The 7,465-nt window shown below is 44.7% G+C and overlaps 1 long non-coding RNA gene across 2 annotated transcripts; it reads left to right on the top strand.

The window, feature by feature from the left end:
- The first annotated feature begins 5,695 nt into the window (after nucleotides 1–5,695).
- On the top strand, nucleotides 5,696–7,185 carry LOC127348281 (uncharacterized). Of its 2 annotated transcripts, none has more exons than XR_011744301.1 (3): nucleotides 5,696–5,786; nucleotides 5,856–6,105; nucleotides 6,915–7,185. It is a non-coding gene; the product is annotated as an uncharacterized lncRNA (long non-coding RNA). The 2 variants fall into 2 exon arrangements; XR_007879716.2 differs by having other exon boundaries at nucleotides 5,844–6,105.
- The last annotated feature ends 280 nt before the right edge of the window (nucleotides 7,186–7,465 follow it).

Raw genomic sequence — 7,465 nt, 5'->3', positions numbered from 1 at the left:
ATATGCCTACAATAGTATTGATCGAGATTATGATAGCATGTCACTTAAGAAATTATCTTTGTTATCGTTTACCTACTCGAGGACGAGTAGGAACTAAGCTTGGGGATGCTTGATATGTCTCAAACGTATCTATAATTTCTTATGTTCCATGCTACTTTTATGATGATACTCACATGTTTTATACACACTTTATGTCATTATTATGCATTTTCCGGCACTAACCTATTGACAAGATGCCGAAGAGCCAGTTGTTGTTTTCTGCTGTTTTTGGTTTCAGAAATCCAACAAAGGAAATATTCTAGGAATTGGACGAAATCAACGCCCGGGGTCTTATTTTTCCACGAAGCTTCCAGAAGATCGAGGGAGATACGAAGTGGGGCCACGAGGTGGCGACACATCAAGGCGGTGCGGCCTAGGGGGGTCCCGCGCCGCCCTAGCGTGTGGGCCCCTCGTGACGCCTCCTGACCTGCCCTTCCGCCTATAAAAAGTCTTCATCGAGAAAACACCAGTACCGAGAGCCACGATACGGAAAACCTTCCAGAGACGCCGCCGCCGCCAATCCCATCTCGGGGGATTCAGGAGATCGCCTCCGGCACCCTGCCGGAGAGGGGAATCATCTCCCGGAGGACTCTTCATCGCCATGATCGCCTCCGGATCGATGTGTGAGTAGTTCACCCCTGGACTATGGGTCCATAGCAGTAGCTAGATGGTTGTCTTCTACTCTTGTGCTATCATGTTAGATCTTGTGAGCTGCCTATCATGATCAAGATCATCTATTTGTAATGCTACATGTTGTGTTTGTTGGGATCCGATGAATATGGAATACTATGTTATGTTGATTATCAATCTATCATATATGTGTTGTTTATGATCTTGCATGCTCTCCGTTGCTAGTAGAGGCTCTGGCCAAGTTGATACTTGTAACTCCAAGAGGGAGTATTTATGCTCGATAGTGGGTTCATGTCTCCATTAAATCTGGGACAAAGGATGAGAAAGTTCTAAGGTTGTGGATGTGCTGTTGCCACTAGGGATAAAACATCAATGCTTTGTCTAAGGATATTTGTGTTGATTAGATTACGCACCATACTTAATGCAATTGTCTGTTGTTTGCAACTTAATACTGGAAGGGGTGCGGATGCTAACCCGAAGGTGGACTTTTTAGGCATAGATGCATGCTGGATAGTAGTCTATGTACTTTGTCGTAATGCCCGATTGAATCTCACTTTACTCATCATGATATGTATGTGCATTGTTATGCCCTCTCTATTTGTCAATTGCCCAACTGTAATTTGTTCACCCAACATGCTATTATCGGAGAGACACCTCTAGTGAACTGTGGACCCCGGTCCAATTCTTTTACATCTGAATACAATCTACTACAAACATTGTTCTTTACTGTTCTTCGCATACAAACATCATTTTCCACACTATACATTTAATCCTTTGTTTACAGCAAGCCGGTGAGATTGACAACCTCACTGTTAAGTTGGGTCAAAGTATTTGGATTGTGTTGTGCAGGTTCCACGTTGGCGCCGGAATCCCTGGTGTTGCACCGCACTACACTCCGTCATCAACAACCTTCACGTGCTCCTTGACTCCTACTGGTTCGATAACCTTGGTTTCTTACTGAGGGAAAACTTGCTGCTGTACGCATCACACCTTCCTCTTGGGGTTCCCAACGGGCATGTGCTTTACGCGTCATCAAGCGCCTATCGAAAGAGCAGGCCACCCTTGAGAGACGCCTATCCACTGCAGGCCAATCTAGTGAACGACGGAGAGGCTCACGAGGAAGCGCCTCTCGAAGCACTCAAGGGGCAGGCAAGCACCGATCAAGATTATCTAGGCTCTCGGAAGATGACGCCAGAGAAATAACGTCGAATCTGACCAAATCCTTTATGACCACGGACACCGCGGGCATGCCACGGCCAAAAACCGTCGCGGGAGCGACCGCCAATCTCGCAGCATACCTCATCAATCAGCGCCCTGAAGGTTCTATGGCCCAAGCCCACCGAGGTGCCCTAGAAAGTCTCGCAATATTGGGAGACAATCTGGTCCCGCGGAAGGAAAAGACCACGTTACAGGCCAGTGGCTCAAAGCATCACGCGAGTGATGCTCGAGATGAAATCACACAGAGCAGAATCGACAAAGCAAGGCGACGACGCGCCGCTAGGGAGGAATACGACAGCGATTCTTCGGACGAAAGCCAGGAGAATGACGGCGAGCTAAGGCGGGCCGATTGTTTAAGCTACAAGATCCGCGAGGCTATGCCACCCAGAAAGTTCAAACCTACCCCTACTGATGCCGCCAAATACGATGGGCAGCAGGAACCGAGGTCCTGGATAGACGACTACTTGCAGACTGTGATTCTGCACAAAGGAAATCAGATAGCAGCAATGCAATGCTTGCAGCTTTACCTGAAGGATTCAGCACGAGCTTGGTTAAGAGGCTTGCCGAAGGGTTCCATCAAATCATGGGACGACCTAGTAGACGCTTTTGTTGACAATTTCCAAGCAACATACAAAAGGCCCGTCGGGATTGAGGAGTTACGGCATTGCCAGCAAAAGCAGAAGGAATCGATGCGCGCGTACATTGGGAGATTCACCAAGCTCCTAAACGCTGCCGAAGATGTTTATGTCGACAGAGCAATCGATGCCTTCAGCGATGGCATCCGACGTGAAAGCTACATAGAGGAACTCGGACGCAAAAAGCCAAAAACCATAACCAAGTTAATGGAAATCGCCAACAGCTGGGCTGATGGTGAGGACAACGTACGAAAGCCTCGACAGCGCAGTGACGACGAAGACAACGACCAGCCGAAGCACGACTCGGGTGGACGAAGGGATCGCCACAAGAAAAGGAAAAAACCGCAGTTACGATGATAGTAACTTGGTAGCCGCATGATACTCTGATCGGCAGGACGATCGGTATGACGATAGACGAGACGATCGGCAGGATGGCAATCGGAACAACTCTGGAAACCGTGGCAACTACAAACCACGACCACAGAGGACTCCCGAGCTACCCTACGCTGAGCAGATCAACGCTCCCTGCTACTTGCACTCGTACGTTGACTCTAAAGACAACAAAACGAAGTCAAGTCACCTGCTCAGAGATTGTAGGCAGTTCATTGACATGCAAAAACTCATCCAGCAGCAGCAACAGCCACCACCGCCACCACCACCACCTCCGCCGCAGCATCAGGTCCAGCAGGCTCAATCTCACCAACCCAATGAGGTGTTTCCACCACCACGTGGGCAGATGAGCATGATCCACAGGACAGGTGTTTCAAGAAGAGAAATCAAGAAGCTCACCCGAGAAATCAATCTGTCCGAAAGTATCATGGCGAACATCCCTGAGTATGTCGAGTGGTCGTCTAAGAACATTACGTTCAGCCGAGCAGATGTGGTGACCCGGCATACCACTGCATGGTGTAGTATGCAAGTCTGATATAACACCAATGAAACACCGTTCCACTAGTATTATATCGCTCAGAGTGGTACAACAGAAACATATGCGGGTCCAAGGCATGTCTATAGAATTACATACAAACTCTGTTACATAAGATCATCACAGCCTCCTACTTTACAATGAGGTAAAACTGCAAATAAACTCCAGAAGAACGACTCGTAGTCTAGTCTTATCACGAACTCTACTTGTAGAGTATTTAACTAGCTATAGAGGCTATGAAGAGATTCTAGCTAAATAGGAGCTAGGTATAGGAAACTAGTTCCTTTCTATTGCTAATCTAGGTGTTCTCCTTGCTGGATGTGGTATCTGACTCTTCTGACAGGTTCCTGTCCCTTGAAGTGGTTGTTGACTCCTCGATCTTCGAGTTGCACTGTAGATCCTCCTTCGATGCCTCCAAATCTAAGCAGGGGATTTAAGAGTGGGATGAGTACGAGCGTACTCAACAAGTTCATTATAGGAAAGAGGTGTTTAATGCACTAGCTACAACATTAGACCAGAAAGTCTAATACCAATGCAGGTTTTCATAACCATTTCTTCAACAGGTTGCTTTTATTCAGAAGAACTATGTCCGTCAGCCTTCACCGGTTTACTAGAACTTCATGGAGTTCCTTTCCGGCAGCGTTCGCAGTTCCATATCCCAGAACAGGGAGTGACTGGTCACGATTCATTACACTCTGCAGATGTGTGTTGCTTTACCCATAAGAGATCTTAACCTTGGTGCCAACCGGGGGCGACCCGTCCACACTTCCTTTGGTGTGAGGCCTGGTACACTACAACAATACAAAGGTTTGGTAACACATATCTGTAACGCAAGAAAATTTGTGTTACTCTATAAAATCCCAGTAACACACCTATTGTGTCCACGACAAAATTGTAACGTAAAATATGAGAGATGCGAAGAGTGTTACAAAGTTGTAACATATTGTTCAAGATTTTACAAGGTAGTAACACATAGTTTGCAAAGATAAAAATAGTGTTACTAGATTGTAACACATAGCTTGGGAGGAATATAGTGTTACAAGTTTGTAACACATAGGGTAAGATGCAAAATTAAATGTTACAGCTAAAATGACAACAAAATAGTTGTATGTGTCTTTCTAGCAACAAAGATATATAGTAGTAGTGCAATGGTAGTTGATATCTCACTTTTTAATATATATATTGGTCTTTGGTTCGAGTCTCAAACAATATTTTTCTACAAAACCATGTGGTTAATACTTAAAAGTGAGACAAAGAAAACCATGATTTAGTATGTGCAACATTTGTGATACTAATTTACTTTTCTTTCAGCAATTGTGTTTCCCGTATTAAAAAACAATAGGGAGAAATGGAGAATGTGAAAGTTCAACCTTTACATGGTACTGTGCTCCAAAATGATGTACAATAATTGGTATCATATTTATAACTATTCAGTGTTGCAAAGTTTCCATGTGTGCAACTAGTGAACGATATATGTGTTAAATAGCTCGCTCACATACAATTTTTCAGTTTTGCAAAATATGGACATGTTGTCGCAAAGTTGAACATAGATTGTCCGGCAAGGTTGACGTCGCCCACCTAGCCAGGGCCGCCGCCCCAACTTCCAAGCACCCCGGCGCCGTCACCTTGAAACACACCAGGAGCTCCAAAGCCTTTGAACCAACCGAAAACCCCCATAGGCAGCACCACACGCATGCAGGGAGGAGCCAACGTTGTCCTACGAGCCGCATATTTCCGCTCCATTACTTCCAGTGCCAGATCCCCGAAGAGCCAACAACCTGGAGTTTAATGAGCGGACCGTCGAGATCTGGGCCTCCTAGACGCCCAATATTCAGACGCCGGTGAGCACACCCAAAACACGTAATCGCCATGCGGCCACCGAGCGACTATGCCACCACGCACCCGCCAACCGCAGCAGGCTGCGTCGCCATCGCCGCGCGAGGGTGAGAAGAGTCCCTGCCACCACCGGCGCCCCCGGAGCTTCGCCTGACGGCGCCCTCTATCGGCAGCGAAGAGGAAGGGCATGGGTGGGGAGGGACTGTCGGCTCAATTTACTGTTCGCCCTGACGTTCCTGGAGCAGACAGAGCGAACTGGTTTTACTTTTTCACTTCTTATTACTTTTGTTGGCCCACCGCGCAGCTCTATTGCGGGTTCTCGGAAAAAAAAAAGGGTAAAAGTTTCCATCTACTTAGCCTGAAAATTATGGGCGGCCTAGATAATTGGCGCTAGTAAAGTTTTGGTAATAACAGGCAGTGCGTAAGAGGAATAAATTCAGTTGTGCATCTATGAAAACATCTCATACAGCCATTGGCGGCGCTGGGTATGCCCACGTATTCAGGTGAATACCAAAGATTTTGAGCAAATTTCTTTTTACTACTACTCATATGGCCAATAGCTCATGTAACAGCCCATCCAACCCAATTCTTTGTCGCTCTCGCTAGAAGCTGTCTCGCGGTCTCGCAGCCTCGCACGAACACAAACGGCACACACGGGCGACGACAACTCTAGGCGATCTAACGCGGAGCAGATCAGGCGAGCGGCGGCAACCGGCCGGAAGCTGCGGAGCAGCGGCGAGCGGCAGCGAATAAGGATGCATCATGGCATCGTGTAAGGGACCACCATGGCGCGACATCAACGGCCATGACCCAAGATCCCAGGTGCTCTTGTGCTCTTCACCTTTATTCCCCTGATCCCCTATGTCCCTCAGATTTTGCAATTCGTATGGACACATTAGATTAGCACTTAGAGTACTGCACTACCAATATTAGCTGTTTGCAAGTTTGTAAGTTGTGAACATCCAGCCTAACTGTGTGTAATTGACTAATTTACCTGGAAACATCCAACCTAGACTATCATATATAGCGTTGTTCTCATTGCTTTGGTAATTGTTTTTGCAATGAATACCAGGTCACCAAAACCTGGCACTGCGGGTACAAAAGGGTTACGCTTGTTGGGCTGACCTTGTGAGTAATCTTTTTTTTTTTACATCTCATTCAGCTGAGACAATGCCTGGCCAATTACATCTAAGGGACACACCACTTGCAAGTTAAACAAGCTGTTTCTGTCTTTTACAACCAATTCTTTGTAAACTCAAGAAAATATATCGAGCCATGATCAGCACAGCACACTCTGGATGCAATTCCTTTAGAACTATTTCAATCAAAGTATGATCTTGAACATATGGCAGATCTCAGCCATTCTTCTCAACTGATTAGTTTACTAAAATTAGTTTTAAATTCTTTAGGACAATATCCAACTAGGTAATGGTGAATCATCTCAGTCAGAAGTACCACATAATGAAAGATATTTGCCACTTTATGTGACATGTGTTAGTTCTGTCCTTTTTGAATTATTTTCCTTAATATTACACTCAGCATGTGTACGTTCCTTCTTGAGTTTTATCAATTTAATATTTCGGTATATTTAATTTCATATCTAATTGTAATTTTCTTTCCCAATTGAGAAGATCAATGGTTGAGACTTGGAGAAGATATTGAAGCTTTTTCTAACGATGGAATGAAGATGCAAAATATGAAGAATTGGTTTGAGAAATATCCAAGGGCGGTTAATTTGGAGCCACCATGATTGGTGTTTTTGCATAGTCACCATGATATTGAGTATTTCTAGTACTATAATAGGTTAGCTTAATATATTGGGAAATGCAGTGTTTTTCTTGAATATGTATCGTCTCTATGTTCATTGTTACGAATGCAATGAAATGACATGAAACATGTTGGTTTATATCTATAATGCAGTTCATATGCATATGGTGTTCATTGTATCTATCATTTATTATTACATTGTGTGGAATATGGTTACCATTTTCATTACGTTCAAGTTTAAATAAACAATTTGTTAATAAAATAAGAAATTGTGCAATTCTAAATAAGTACCATTTAAGGAAAATAGTAAGGTGTTACTACAGCTAGACAAACATGTTACTAGGGTTGGTACAAACCAGGAGTACCTATGTTACAAAATATAGAAAAAGATGTTACTATTGGTAGAGCAAAATGT

The sequence above is a fragment of the Lolium perenne genome, chromosome 4 (assembly GCF_019359855.2).
Source record: "Lolium perenne isolate Kyuss_39 chromosome 4, Kyuss_2.0, whole genome shotgun sequence".
In the NCBI taxonomy this organism is placed as follows: domain Eukaryota; kingdom Viridiplantae; phylum Streptophyta; class Magnoliopsida; order Poales; family Poaceae; genus Lolium; species Lolium perenne.
Note: the sequence above shows the minus strand (reverse complement) of the source record. Positions and strands in the feature narration are given on the sequence as shown.